Source organism: Triticum aestivum, chromosome 4B (genome assembly GCF_018294505.1).
Source record: "Triticum aestivum cultivar Chinese Spring chromosome 4B, IWGSC CS RefSeq v2.1, whole genome shotgun sequence".
NCBI classification, from domain to species: domain Eukaryota; kingdom Viridiplantae; phylum Streptophyta; class Magnoliopsida; order Poales; family Poaceae; genus Triticum; species Triticum aestivum.
In genome coordinates, this window is record NC_057804.1 from 506,247,901 (window position 1) to 506,262,331 (window position 14,431).

A 14,431-nucleotide genomic window follows, 5' to 3' on the forward strand; every position below is an offset into this window, starting at 1 on the left:
ACACGTGGCACGGCCCAATAGTGGCCCATTCCGGTGAAAAAGGCTGATCCAGTAAAAATTAGCTGGCCGGCCCATATAAGGCCTACTTGTGTCAGGTCCATTTAAGCCCACGACCCATACGAGATGTGCCAATTCGGCCCATTAAAGATTTGACACCATTGCAGCCCATCGTCAGTTCGAGCCTGTTAACAGCCCGCTATATATTAGGGCTCAATATCGGCCCGATGTAATTTTGGCCTGTTAATGGCCCATTCAAGGGATGGGCCAATTTTCAGGATGTACATCTTTCGGCCTTTTGACCCATTTAAGTGTTGGGCCAATTTCTAGCTCGGTGTGTCTTTCAGCCTGTTGACGTCCCATAAATCAGTTGTGCCATTTGTAGTCGGACCTGAGTTTTGGCCTTTTAGCGACCCATTTAAGTGTTGGGCCAATTCCCGGCCCTGTGTGTCTTTCAGCCTGTTGACGACCCATAAATGAGTTGGGCCATTTGTAGTTGGACCTGAGTTTTGGCCTTTTAACAGCCCATGCCCTTCATGGTCCAATACCAGCCTAGTTTCTCTTTCGGCCTACTAAAGGCCCACAACACAGTTGGGCCATTTACAGTACGACTTGACTTTCGGCCTCTTAGCGGCCCATGCTCTTCATGTTCCAGTACCAGCCTGCTATCTCTTTCGGCCTGCTAAAGGCCCACAGTATAGTTGGGCCATATGTAGCCCGACCTTAGTAACGGCCTGTTAACGGCCCGTGAAATCAAATGGGCCCACCTATTGCTCGCTTCGATGTCGGCCTGTTAATGACCCAGGAGGTAAGAGGGCCGACCATTAACTTTTGGCCTAGTAACGGCCCATTACCTTAATGGGCCCACTAAAGTTCGTACATGTCTTTAGGACAAATTAGATAATTTGAGCCCATTACGACGAGCAATTATGCACAGGACCAAAACCGATCAAGCAAAGGTACAACATACAGGGAAAAACGTTGCACATCCAGCATATATTATAGGAAATTACTTCCACTGGGAATCAAAGATTGTTGCCAGTGCAAATAAATGAATAGAACCTAACGATCTACAACGTCACAATTTGCAACCTCAGCACGGATGACACTCGCAAGCACGTGGGCAAGTTCTTGCTGCTTTGCTACACTGTCTCTGAAAACATTGATCAGTTGTTGTTGCGCATGAATGTGCACCTCTGATTCCTCCACCATTTCCATCATTGCTTCAGCCATTAATTGGTTCACAAACATACATTTTCTCTATTGCATTCAAGATAGAGGAAACTGAACATATTTAGATGACGATTTTGGCAGGCTTGTATTATTGATAGTGGAGAGTGTCTCGACCACTGCATCATAACATAAATTAGGAGGGGAACCAAACAGATTAATCATGAGTTATTGCCATATTACCTGGCCTAGATTTATTGGAAAGAAACAATGGGGTTGCCTTGCTGCTTTTAGATTTTCTCTTCTTATCTTCAGCAGCCTGCACCAAATTAACACACTAGCATTGCTATCATTGGCCAAGTAAGATAATAGGAAAGCAACATTGACACAACGAATGTTTGGGAAACTAGCCTACACCAAATTAACACAATATGGCACAACTATCATCAGCCAGGTAAGGTAATACGAAAGCAACATTGACACAATGAATGAATGGGCAACCAGAGCAACACTACAATTCAGTAATGTGCATGATATGAGATAGTACACTCATGCAGCTCAGTATGCAAAACTACCAGGTAGTTTTTGAAACTGCTAGTATCGACTAGAGGGGGGGTGAATAGGCGATTTTTATGAAAGTCTTCAAAACTTGGAAGTTTCGAAGACAGACAACAGAAATGACCTAGTTGATATGCAGCGGAAGATAAACTCCCATAAGCAAGCCATAGTCAAGTATGCAATGATGTGAAAGTACAGGACTAATAGCAGCTAAGTAGTAAGGATCAGGATGGAAGATAGTATGAAGCCAATCAACAGTAGTAGTCAAGCAATGAAGTCAAACAGATACACAGATAGGCAGTGACTTCATGAAGACAAACTTAAGTAAAGGATGGAAAGGGATAGAACCAGTCGCTTGTTGAAGACACAGGATTTGTTGGACCAGTTCCAGTTGCTGTGACAACTGTACGTCTGGTTAGGGAGGCTGAGATTTAACTCAGAAGACCGTGTCTTCACCTTATTCCCCTTGAGCTAAGGACACCCAGTCCTCGCCCAATCACTCTGGTAAGTCTTCAAGGTAGACTTCCAAACCTTCACAGACTTCGTTCACCGGCAATCCACAATGACTCTTGGATGCTCAGAACGCGACGCCTAACCGGCTGGAGGATACACAGTCCTCAAGTGTAATAAGTCTTCAGGTCACACAGACAGAAAGACTTCAGTGATGCCTAACACTCTTTGGCTCTGGGTGTTTGGGCTTTGTCCTCGCAAGGATTTCTCTCTCTCAAATGCTTCGAGGTGGGTTGCTCTCAAACGACAAAAGCCGTAAACTAACTCTGAGCAGCCACCAATTTATGGTGTAGGGGGTGGGCTATTTATAGCCACAAGGCAACCCGACCTGATTTGTCCGAAATGACCCTGGGTCACTAAGGAACTGACACGTGTTCCAACGGTCAGATTTCAAACACACGCGGCAACTTTACTTGGGCTACAAGCAAAGCTGACTCGTCCAGCTCTGGATAAGATTTGCTCTCATTGTCTTCGCTCGAAGACATAGGATTTGGGTTGAGCATCACTTCAGTCACTCTGACTTAGCTCACTTGGACCCCACTTAACAGTACGGTGGTTCCTATGACTCAACAAAGAAGAAAAGGAAACAACGAAAGCACACAGTCTTCGCGCTCCATAGTCTTCAAGTAATGTTTTCTCATGTCATAGTCTTCAATATGAATATCTTCTCATACCACCATTGTCTTCAATATCTTCATACATTTTTAGGGGTCATCTCCCGTAGGTAAACCGAATCAATGAGGGACACTACCTGCGTTATCCTGCAGTTCTCACAAACGCATGAGTCCCTCAACCAACTTTCTCGTCAATACTCCAAAACCAACTAGGGGTGGCACTAGATGCACTTACAATCTCCCCCTTTTTGGTGATTGATGACAAACTGGTTGAAGTTTTTAACGGGGATAAAGTATGTAAAATTGTAAAGGATAGGGAATTGTCTTCATAAGTAGCAAGGGCTCCCCCTGAAGATGTGCATATAAGTAATTTGCTTTTGGAATGCAAATGCACATGGCAAGTTTTACTTGTGGAGATCCACTTCAACTTATGAAGATAATTCATCATGCATGAAATGATATAGCAAGTAGAATGACATGCATAATGAAAAATGGACGTCTGCAGAATGATTAAGTGCGGAAGTTATCATAGCACATGCAAAATTTATCATCGCATCACAGTAAAGCAAATAAGTAGCAGACGACCATCAAGTTTAGGTGTTACAACTCAGAGAATCAATTGTTTTAAAAGGAAAGAGTTGTAAGCCCGAGGCAAAATATAGTGCAACCGCCCATATGAACCCGCTTGAAGACTATCAACTCATATTCTTCTCCCCCTTTTGTCAGTAAGGACCAAAAAGGTTTGAAGACATAGAGCATCTACTCGTTCTCATGAGCAGGTGAAGCAGCAGGGTTATCGTCGTTGGTTGGCGGTGCAGACGAACTTGGTGCAGTGTCGATGTGTGCAGTAGTAGGAGGTGGTGAAGTAGCATCATCTTCATCATCGATCACCCTGGCATTGACAGTTGCCGCGGAGGAAGAATATTCAGAGTCTTCAAGAGATGGAGTGCAATGTAGGACAGTAGTCCATGGAGGAGTGGTGTCAAACTGGAATCTTTCATTGAAGCCATCGTCTTGAAGATCTGCTTCAGCACTAAGCAGGGTCAAGCTCTTCCATGATCGCCGGCAAGTTTCATGAGCAACAAATGCATTCTTGGTGGCAAGGTTTCAAATGCGATTAACATCCACCAAGAGGCTTTGCATCTGTCTCTTGAGCCAAAAGTGATGTTTATCCTGTTTCTGATGAAGGGCCACAAGAAGTTCTCGGTCATTGAGAACGCGAGAACGCTTCTGACGCCTTTGGGCAATGGTGCTTTCAGTGGCTTCAGTAGGTGCTCGATGAGGCAGACGAGTATTTCTAGCCAATGGATAGATTTGTGTTGCTGCTTGAACACCTTTAATGGGTTGAGTGAAGCTTTGGTGCTCGACATTCTGAAGACAAAGAGGCTTCTTGGCAGGGTCAGAGTATATGGCTTCAATTGACATATCAACCTCTGGTAAAAAGATCAGATGATTGCGAGCAGATGGTGATAGTTGACAGATGAGTGTCGCTTGATGAGGCGCATGACCCATGGAGCATAAAACTTCAGACCAAACAGATCAGATCCAGAAGCAGCAAGTTGCCTGATGAAGAATTCTTGGGTATTGAAGCTGATTCCATTGAGAATGTAGAAGACCAAAGTCTTCATAGCTCCTTCAAGTTTGGCCGCTGATGAATGTCCTTTGATAATATGATATATTGTGCGTGGCAGATACTCAAGGTCTTCAACAAAGAACTCTGTTGGATATTCAGCGTCAGATGGCAAGGGCTTCATCATGCTCAACATCTGGCTCATGTTGGGTTCTGGCTTATGGAAGATGCTCTCCAATGCATTGCGGTGTAGCTGACAATCAGGTTCATATAGCTCTCCAGGAGTGGCTAGCCCTGTAAGCTCAATGATGTCAAGAGCTTTGGCTTCATGATGAACGTTTCCGGTCATCCACTCGAGGACCCATGTCTTGATGTCTCTGTTGTAGCCGCGAATGTGTAGAGTAGCATAGAATTGAAGCAATAGCTCTTCATTCCAGTGTTCTTTGTCTGTCACAAAGTTGAGCAGACCAGCATCACGAAAGCAATCAAGTGCTTCTTCTAAGCACGGCAGTCCAGCAATGGCTTCAGTGTCGAGGCGCATATGAGGGAAAATGCGGCCTTGATCATATAAAACGCAGGAGTAATAGCTTCGCTGTTGATAGCTCCAGAACCGATCTGATGATATCCTTGGTTTGGAGTAGGGGTTCTTGGTGCTGTCAAAGAAGGTATTGTGGCTTTTGAAACCATTATCATTGAAGGACCCTGGTGAGTTTGCAGTACCTGGAAACCTTGGCAGTCTTGGCTTGGGCTTCTGGACCTGATGCCTATGCTCAACATGATAATCAAATTGAGGTCCAGAGGCAGTAGGCGGAGGTACCAGAATGGGCCATCGAACAGTGGTTAGCTGACCATGACTGTATGCTTCCTCAATTGTATGAGGCCTTGGTGGCGGAACAGGAGCAGTGGCAACAACTGAGGCTTCAGGCTGCACAACAGGTGCTTCGGGAGCAGTTGCCTCATTAGCTTCTAGTGCAGTGGCCTCATTGGCTTCAGGCACACTGGTTGGTTCATGCTCCACATTAGCGTCAGCCATGACAACGTCATTGGCTTCGTTGGCATTGGTGGTGGCAGCTTCAACATTTTCAGCCTCCTCTTGATGAACAGGAGGGTCGGGCACCGACACGTTCACATCAGGAATAGCTTCTTCTATAACTGGGGGAGTAGGGACACGCACATCTTCTTGATTCTCTTCGGCTGATGCAGCCGGAATGTCTTCAACAGCTTGGGCTTCAGACATGGAGACATTCACAATTGGAGTGGGTTCAAAAAATACTTGACGTGCAACAGGTTGGCGTTGCACTTCTCCTTCTGGAACGCTCGACAGAGGGACTTGAGGCCTTTGTCCTTTGCGAAGCCTACGAAGTGCTGGCAACGCTTTTGGAGATGGAGTTGGCTGGGCCTCAAAGTCTTCATCTTCTTCTTGCACGGGTGGTGTAGCTTGTTGTTGTTGTTGGGGAGTACTTGGGGAGTCTTGTTGCTGTGGGTGATCAGCCCACGATGCATCCTGAGCAATTGGCGTCAGAGGACGACCAATGCTGATGAGTTCGCTGTTCGTAAGAACAGGCGATGATACCACGTTGTGTTCGATCTGAGGAAGAACTTCATCATCGTCAACATTGTCATGATGACCAATGTCTTCAGCAGCGGTGGGTTCAGCTGCTGGAATATCTTCAGCGTCATGAGATTCTGAGGGAGCAGGCTCATGAACTATCATCTGTCTTTCTTGATGTTCAGACGCAGGTCGAACCACTGAGATGGGTTCAACAACCAGGGGCTCTGTGGGAGCAGCCCGATTTTTCTTGGTCTTGCGCTTCTTCTTGGAGGGAGCAGCATCAGAGGCTTCAGTATTCTTCCTCTTTCTGGCTTCAGCCTCGGCAGCCCTCGTCTTCTTCTGTTCTGAAGCGGTTGTGGTGACCTTTGGCTTCGAGCCAGTCATGCTGCTTGGGAAGATAATGCGAGGGGCTTCTTGGCTTGAAGGTGCAGGCTGGTCAGCAGGAAGCTTCTTCTTTTTCTTTGCAGCCATCCTGGGGTCAATGCCAGGACGACCAAGTGACTTTCGCTTCTCAGCCTCATTGTAGGCAAGCACACACTTATCAGCCAAATTCTTCATACGCTCGCGAGAGCCTTGAGCTTCTTGGCGCTTCTTGAGAAAGGCTTCTTTGAGCTCATGCAGCATGACCTTGAAGTTTTTGACATCTTGTACACTGAGCTTCGCAACGTGCTTCTTGAACTGAGCCTTTTCATAATCAATTTTGTTCTTTAGCTCAACGATGCGCTGAGCAAGAGCTAGCTCAGAAGCAATGGCGCCATTAAAGGCGATGCTGAGGCTAATGGGAAGCTGCAGATCGTCAAAGCTGAGGTTGGGGGTGTCGAACCACTGATCAATGAAGTTATGAATGATTGCCACATCAAAGAGAGGCAAGTTGTTGAAGATTTCTGCTTCTTCCTTGCTCTTTATCAGTTGCTCAAGGGCATCATCAGCAAGATCTTCATCACTGGACAGATCAATGGGTTCGTCACGCAGAATGGCGGCAGGAGTCAAGGCTTGAGCAGTATGCCTGACAAGTTGCTTTGTCTTCTCCGTCTTCTTGGAGATACGGGATTGATCTTCAGACTACACACTAGCTTCAGGAGGTGCAGTGGCCAGAGGCTTCGCGCGTAAAGCTTTTGGAGGTGCGGATTTAGAAGCCTTTAGCTTCTTTTGCTTCTGTGGCTTCGAAGGAGGAGCTGGGGCTTCATCAGTGTCAGCATCATTATCAGAATGATCTACCTTGGCACCTTGGACCAAGATGTAAGTGATGAGGCCATCAAGGTTGGAGAAGGGGCCAATAACATTTGGTTCCACATCACGTGAGCCGTCAGCACAAGGAGCAGAGGGACCAGGGTTGAAGTCTAGTCCCAATGACTTCTTGTTTTCCTTGGCCGAAGCCTTTGCATGCTGGAAGTTGCGCTTGAAGAGAGCATCATCACGACACCAGAGTAGTGATGTGGGATCGGCATTCTCAGGTTGAGGTCCACGGACCATGCAAGGATAGAAGTTTTGATCAATAGCTTCAGCTCTGTTCTTGGGTTGAAGGCCTCGATAGAGAATATCGCCCCAAGGACTCTTGATAGCATTCTTCTCTGCATATTCCTTGGTCACGAACTTGTACTTGAACCATTCTTCAGCCCAATAGCGTCGAATCCATTGGATTCGTGTCTTGCGCTGATGATAAGACTCTTCAGGATCTATCTTGTAGAGTTCTGCTAGGTCATCAGGCAGATCTTTGGATGTTCCTTCTCTGCGCTGTCTGCCACCCTTCCTTGCTGATTTTTCTGCAGCCATGAACTTCAAACTGAATGGCTTCAATACGTTCAAAGGCTTCAGAGACTTTCGCTTGCTGGTCAAGCAGGAACTGGCTTCAGGAGAATTGATATGATGCTGTAAGTATTCTGCAAACGAATGCAGACTATGAGAACCAAGGGATTCTCCCACGGACATGTACCTGTGACAGCATTAGAGATGCGAGGGAAGGGGAAGAGGTCATATGCATTCTCAGAAGATTTTGAAGATAAATCAGTTTGAAGACATTGACCTCATGATGCGAAGACATTCACTTATATAGGTGAGTTGGTTCCAGATTTGTACCAATCCGTGAATAAGTACAAGTGAGGAATCAAACTAGTCAGGAAATCTAAGTGAATTGACTAGGCAGTATGAGATGCGGACATAATAGATCTAACATTGAATAATCTGAAACCACTTTTGGTAAACAGGATGAATCTTGAAGATCAAAAAGGTGGTAAAAATAGAGTTATAATTACCGCACGAAGAACTGCTAGATGGGATGAATAGGAGACCGAGCAGTTCAGCCCACCGTGCCCTAACTTGGCGACGGAGGACACCTACGGCGACGGCGGAGAGGACGATGTCCGCGGCCGGCGTGAGGACGGCGTCGGAGAAGTCGCGGCAGCTAAGTGCTTCGTCGCCGGTGTCGTCGAGAGCTAGCGGTGGCGCTAGGGTTTTGACGAGCTGGAGAGGTGGAAGAAGGATTTCTTTACCGCAGGGGACAAGTATTTATAAGTAGGTGAGCAGCACAGCGCAATTACGCTGGTGCCCCTGGCGGTTCACATCTGAGGGGCACGTGGCAAGCATGCAACATACTCAGAGTTGTCCCACGTTCCCACGCCCGCCAGGCATGTCGGAGAGTTGTTCCGGCTTCTCCGGATTTCAACAATAAAGATAAGTCATTTAAAATAGATTTAATGTTTGTCTCTTTGCCTTCTGCTGACTAGGACGCAGAGAAGACATTCGACAGTTTCAATAGAATGCATATGATTTGGACAGATAGTGTTTGAGATAGAAAGCATAGAGAGGTTAGGGTCCGATCACATTCACTTAGTTCAAAAGATTCAACTTGAAGACATAGCTATAAGTGAATGTTGTAGAGGACAGAACACTAGTATATATATATATGCAATCAAATCATCATAGCGCAGAAAATCATGAAGATAAATTGAAACTGAAGACAAACCAAATGCTAAGTCTTTGCAAAAGTAACGCCATGAGAGAAACACTTCAAACAGAGAAATTTGGTGGTGGCGTTACCCACCGTATAGGAAGTATTAGACCCAGACACGGCGCACAATTATCGTGGCGCTCCGAAGTCAAATTCCATGTTAATGTATTCACACTCAGAGTGTAAATCTTCATTGATTGAAGATATACATTTCTTTGTGTGTTGCACATCTAAGTCATCAACATGCATAAGTGTTAGGATGTGTGCCTGATCACAGGACATTAGAGGATTCCAAGATATTTAGCTCACACCGTAACTTGCAAAACCTTTTCTCATCCAAGGGCTTTGTGAAGATATCTGCCAGTTGCTCTTCAGTGTTGACGTGAATGATATCGATATCTTTCTTCATGACATGATCTCTGAGAAAGTGATGACGAATTTCAATGTGCTTTGTCTTCGAGTGTTGGACTGGATTGTTGGCTATCTTGATGGCACTTTCGTTGTCGCAGAAGAGAGGTACTTGTTTCAGGTTGATGCCATAGTCCTTGAGAGTTTGCTTCATCCATAGAAGCTGAGCACAACAGGATCCAGCAGCAATGTATTCAGATTCAGCAGTTGAGAGTGATACACAATTCTGCTTCTTTGAAGACCAACAGACAAGTGATCGACCAAGAAAATGACATGTGCCTGATGTAGACTTGCGATCCACCTTGTCACCAGCATAATCAGCATCCGAGAATCCAACCAAATCAAATTTTGAGCCCTTGGGATACCATAATCCGAGTGTTGGGGTGTAAGCCAAATATCGAAGAATTCGCTTCACAGCTAAGTGATGCGATTCCTTTGGTGCCGCTTGGAATCGAGCACACATGCAAACACTAAGCATAATATCTGGCCTAGATGCACATAGATAAAGTAAAGAACCAATCATGGAGCGGTATACCTTTTGATCGAACTCTTTACCATTGTCGTCGGGACCAAGGTGGTGTTTGGCTGGCATTGGCGTCGTGTAGCCTTTGCAGTCTTCCATTCCAAACTTCTTCAGACAATCTTTGAGGTATTTTTCTTGAGATATGAAGATGCCATTGCTTTGCTGACGAATTTGAAGACCAAGGAAGAACTTCAGCTCACCCATCATGGACATTTGATATTGCTCTTGCATCATGTATCCAAACTCATCACTATACTTCTGGTTGGTGCAGCCGAAGATAATGTCATCCACATATATTTGGCACACAAACAGTTCGCCATCATATGTCTTCGTGAAGAGTGTGGGATCGAGGGATCCTGGTTTGAAGCCTTTGCTCTTCAGGAAGTCTTTGATCGTATCATACCATGCGCGAGGAGCTTGTTTGAGGCCATACAGTGCTTTGTTTAGCTTGTACACCATATCAGGATGTTTTGGATCTTCAAAGCCAGGTGGTTGAGCGACATATACTTCTTCTTCAATCTTGCCATTGAGAAATGCACTCTTCACATCCATTTGATATAGCAAGATGTTGTGATGATTAGCATAGGCTAGTAGTATGCGAATAGCTTCAAGCCTAGCAACAGGAGCAAATGTTTCATCGAAGTCAATTCCTTCAACTTGAGTATATCCTTGAGCCACAAGACGTGCTTTGTTTCTGACGACTTGACCATGCTCATCTTGCTTGTTTCGATATATCCATTTTGTTCCAATAATGTTATGCTTGCGAGGGTCAGGTCGCTTGACAAGTTCCCAAACATTATTCAGCTTGAACTGTTGAAGTTCTTCTTGCATGGCTTGAATCCATTCAGGTTCCATAAAAGCTTCAGCAACTTTCTTGGGTTCTGATATTGACACAAATGAAAAGTGCCCACAGAAGTTTGCTAACTGTGTTGCTCTTGAGCGAGTAAGCGGACCAGGCGCATTGATGCTGTCAATTATCTTCTCGATTTGTACTTCATTTGCAACACGAGGATGAACAGGACGAAGACTTTGCTCTTGCTGATCATTGTCATCATTGGGAGGATTGTCTTCGGTCTGAGCAGTGTCTTCAGGTTGATTTGGTGCAGAGATGATAAGTTCCTCTTCAGGCTGTGCTTCAGAAGGCATGATTTCACCAGTTCCCATCAGCTTGATAGATTCGCTTGGAGGAGCTTCATCTAGTGTACTTGGCAGGATTTCTCTTTGTGAACCATTGGTTTCATCAAATTTCACATCCACAGTTTCAACGATCTTATAGAGAAAGAGGTTGAAGACTCTGTAGGAGTGTGAGTCCTTTCCATAGCCAAGCATGAAGCCTTCGTGAGCCTTAGGTGCAAATTTTGACTTGTGATGGGGATCCTTGATCCAGCATCTAGCTCCAAATACTCTGAAGTAACTGACATTTGGCTTCTTGCCAGTAAGGAGCTCATAGGATGTTTTGTTCAGAAGCTTATGGATGTAGACACGGTTGATGATGTGACAGGCTGTATCAATAGCTTCAGGCCAGAACTTTCTTGGTGTCTTGTATTCATCTAGCATTGTTCGAGCCATCTCAATGAGGGTTCTGTTTTTGCGCTCAACGATGCCATTTTGCTGAGGTGTGTACGGAGCAGAGAACTCATGAGTGATTCCCATTGTATCCAGATACAGATCAAGTCCTGTGTTCTTGAATTCAGTGCCATTGTCACTTCTGATATGCTTGATCTTCACGCCATAATTGTTCATTGCTCGATTTGCGAAGCGCCTGAAGACATCTTGCACTTCAGTCTTGTAAAGAATTATATGAACCCATGTGTATCTTGAGTAGTCATCAACAATGACGAAGCCATAGAGACAGGCAGTTGTTGTGAGGGTGGAGTAGTGAGTAGGTCCAAATAAGTCCATGTGTAACAGCTCGAAGGGTTGAGATGTTATCATGATTGTCTTCGAGGGGTGCTTTGCCCTTGTCATCTTTCCAGCTTCACAGGCACCACACAGATGATCCTTCTTGAACTTGACATCTTCGATGCCAATGACATGCTTCTTCTTGACAAGTGAGTGTAAATTCCTCATGCCAGCATGCCCTAGCCTTCGATGCCAGAGCCAGCACTCTGAAGCTTTTGTGAGAAGACATACGGCAAGCTGTGGACCTGCTGAGAAATCTACCACGTATAGACAATCTTTTCGATACCCTTCAAAGACTAGAGACTTGTCAGATTCCATAAGTACAAGGCAACGATATTTTCCAAATAGTACAATCATGTTTAAGTCACAAAGCATTGAGACAGACATTAAGTTGAACCCAAGGTATTCAACAAGCATCACTTTATCCATGTGTTGATCCCTAGAGATTGCAACTCTACCTAGACCCAATACTTTGCTTTTACCAGTGTCAGCAAATGTGATTTGACTCTTGTCGGATGGACGTAGGGTTGAGTCCATGAGAAGACTTCGATCACCAGTCATATGATTAGTGCATCCGCTGTCAATAATCCATTCTGAAGCTTTTGGTGACATGTCCTACAGTGCAGTTAGGAGGATAGGCTTCACAATGTATGTTGTGAAGCATAAGCATTTTACGCACACTAGGATTATCACAGCTTAGATCAAGATTAGAACACACAGTATGACAGATAAGAGATTCATATGTGGAATACATAGTAAATCATTTTATCATGCGTCCCTTTATGTTTTAGGTCCCCAGCAATAATATCGGACGCCATTGATTGCTGGCTGGAGACCACATTCTGCAAAAGAGAGTTAATTCTTCTTCACCACCCACATTTTCAGGGGTGGCTTAGAAGCAATGAGTCTAAGTGCAGCATCTGAGAATTTCGGCTTTGAAGCCCTAGCAAATAGCCTTGCAGGAGATGAATGATACTCATGTGAATAAGCAGAAAAGTTCTTAGTTCTATGAACATAGCGGTTTGAAGACACATGCTCATATTCATGAGTCTGAGTATGATTTCCCTGCAAAACATTGGCGTTAGGGTGACTCAAGTGAGTCCTGTGTTCGTATGAAGCCGTTGGACCATATGATGCCTTTGGTCTGGGGTTTGTCTTCTTCCCTGGTGGTGTCATGATGACATTCACTGGAAGATTCTCAAGGCAGCTTTTGGGAACCCAGATCTTCTTCATAGGAGGTCCATTCCTGCAGTTAGTACCAATATACCTGGCAAACACTTCACCATTCTGATTTTTGAACAGTTTATAGTTTGCATCAAAGGATTCATCAATGATAATAGGATTAGCACAGGTAAATCCAGATAAAGTGGATGGATCCACTGAAGGTTCCTTTGCAGCAACCCATGTGGTTTTGGGATACTGCTCAGGCTTCCAGTAGGAACCATCAGCATTCATTTTCCTTTCAAACCCAACACCCTCTTTCCTAGGGTTTCGGTTCAGAATCTGCTTTTTGAGGACATCGCAGAGTGTCTGATGTCCCTTCAAACTTTTGTACATCCCTGTTTCAAGCAATGTCTTCAACCTAGCATTTTCATCAGCAATACTAGTGGTATCCTCCGCAGAGGGGTTAGTAACCACATCAGTAGTTGAAGACAATGAAACAGCAGCAGCAGTGGAACATTCAGCAACAGATGTAGCGTTATCACGCTCAATGCATTTTAAACATGGTGGTTCAAATCCATCCTGAGCGGGACTGATCTGTTGAGCGCGAAGTGACTCATTCTCTGTTTGAAGATCTTCATGAGTCGCTTTCAATTTCTCAAGCTCTTGCTTCCTTTGAAGATAATCATAGGAGAGCTTTTCATATGTGGTTGAGAGCGTCTCATGAAGACTTTCAAGTTCTTGGTACTTAGCATGAAGATTTTTTATGTCTTCTACTAAGGACTGTGAACGTGTCATTTCCGCGTCCAACAGGTCATCGCTTTTGTCTAACAGTTTTTCAGTATGTTCCATAGCCCTTTGTTGTTCAGTAGCAATTTTAGCAAGTGTTTTGTAGCTGGGTTTAGATTCACAATCAGAGTCATCTTCACTTGATGTTTGAAAGTAAGCATCACGTGATTTTACCTTGGCACCACGTGCCATGAAGAAGTAGGTGGGAGCAGGATTGTCCATGTCATCAGCTTCAGCGTTGGTGTGGAAGTCATTGCCTTCAGTGTTGAAGATGGACTTGGCAACATAGGCTGTGGCTAGAGCCAGACTCGCAACGCCAGGGTCGGACTCCTCTCCAGATTCCACCTCCGCCTCCTCAGAAGCAGACTCCTCCTCTGAATCCATTTCCTTGCCAACAAAGGCACGAGCCTTGCCTGATGAGCTCTTCTTGTGTGATGAAGACTTGGAAAAAGACTTTGAGGATTTCTTCTTCTTCTTGTCATCAGAATCATATTCCTTGCTCTTCTTCTTCTTCTTCTCATTGTCCCACTGTGGACACTCAGATATGTAGTGACCAGGTTTCTTGCACTTGTGGCAGGTTCTCTTCTTGTGGTCATGGGTGGAAGCTTCATCATTCTTGGAGCTGGATCGTGAAGACTTTCTGAAGCCCTTCTTCTTGGTGAACCTCTGAAACTTCTTCACAAGCATGGCAAGTTCCTTTCCAATGTCTTCAGGATCATCAGAACCGCAG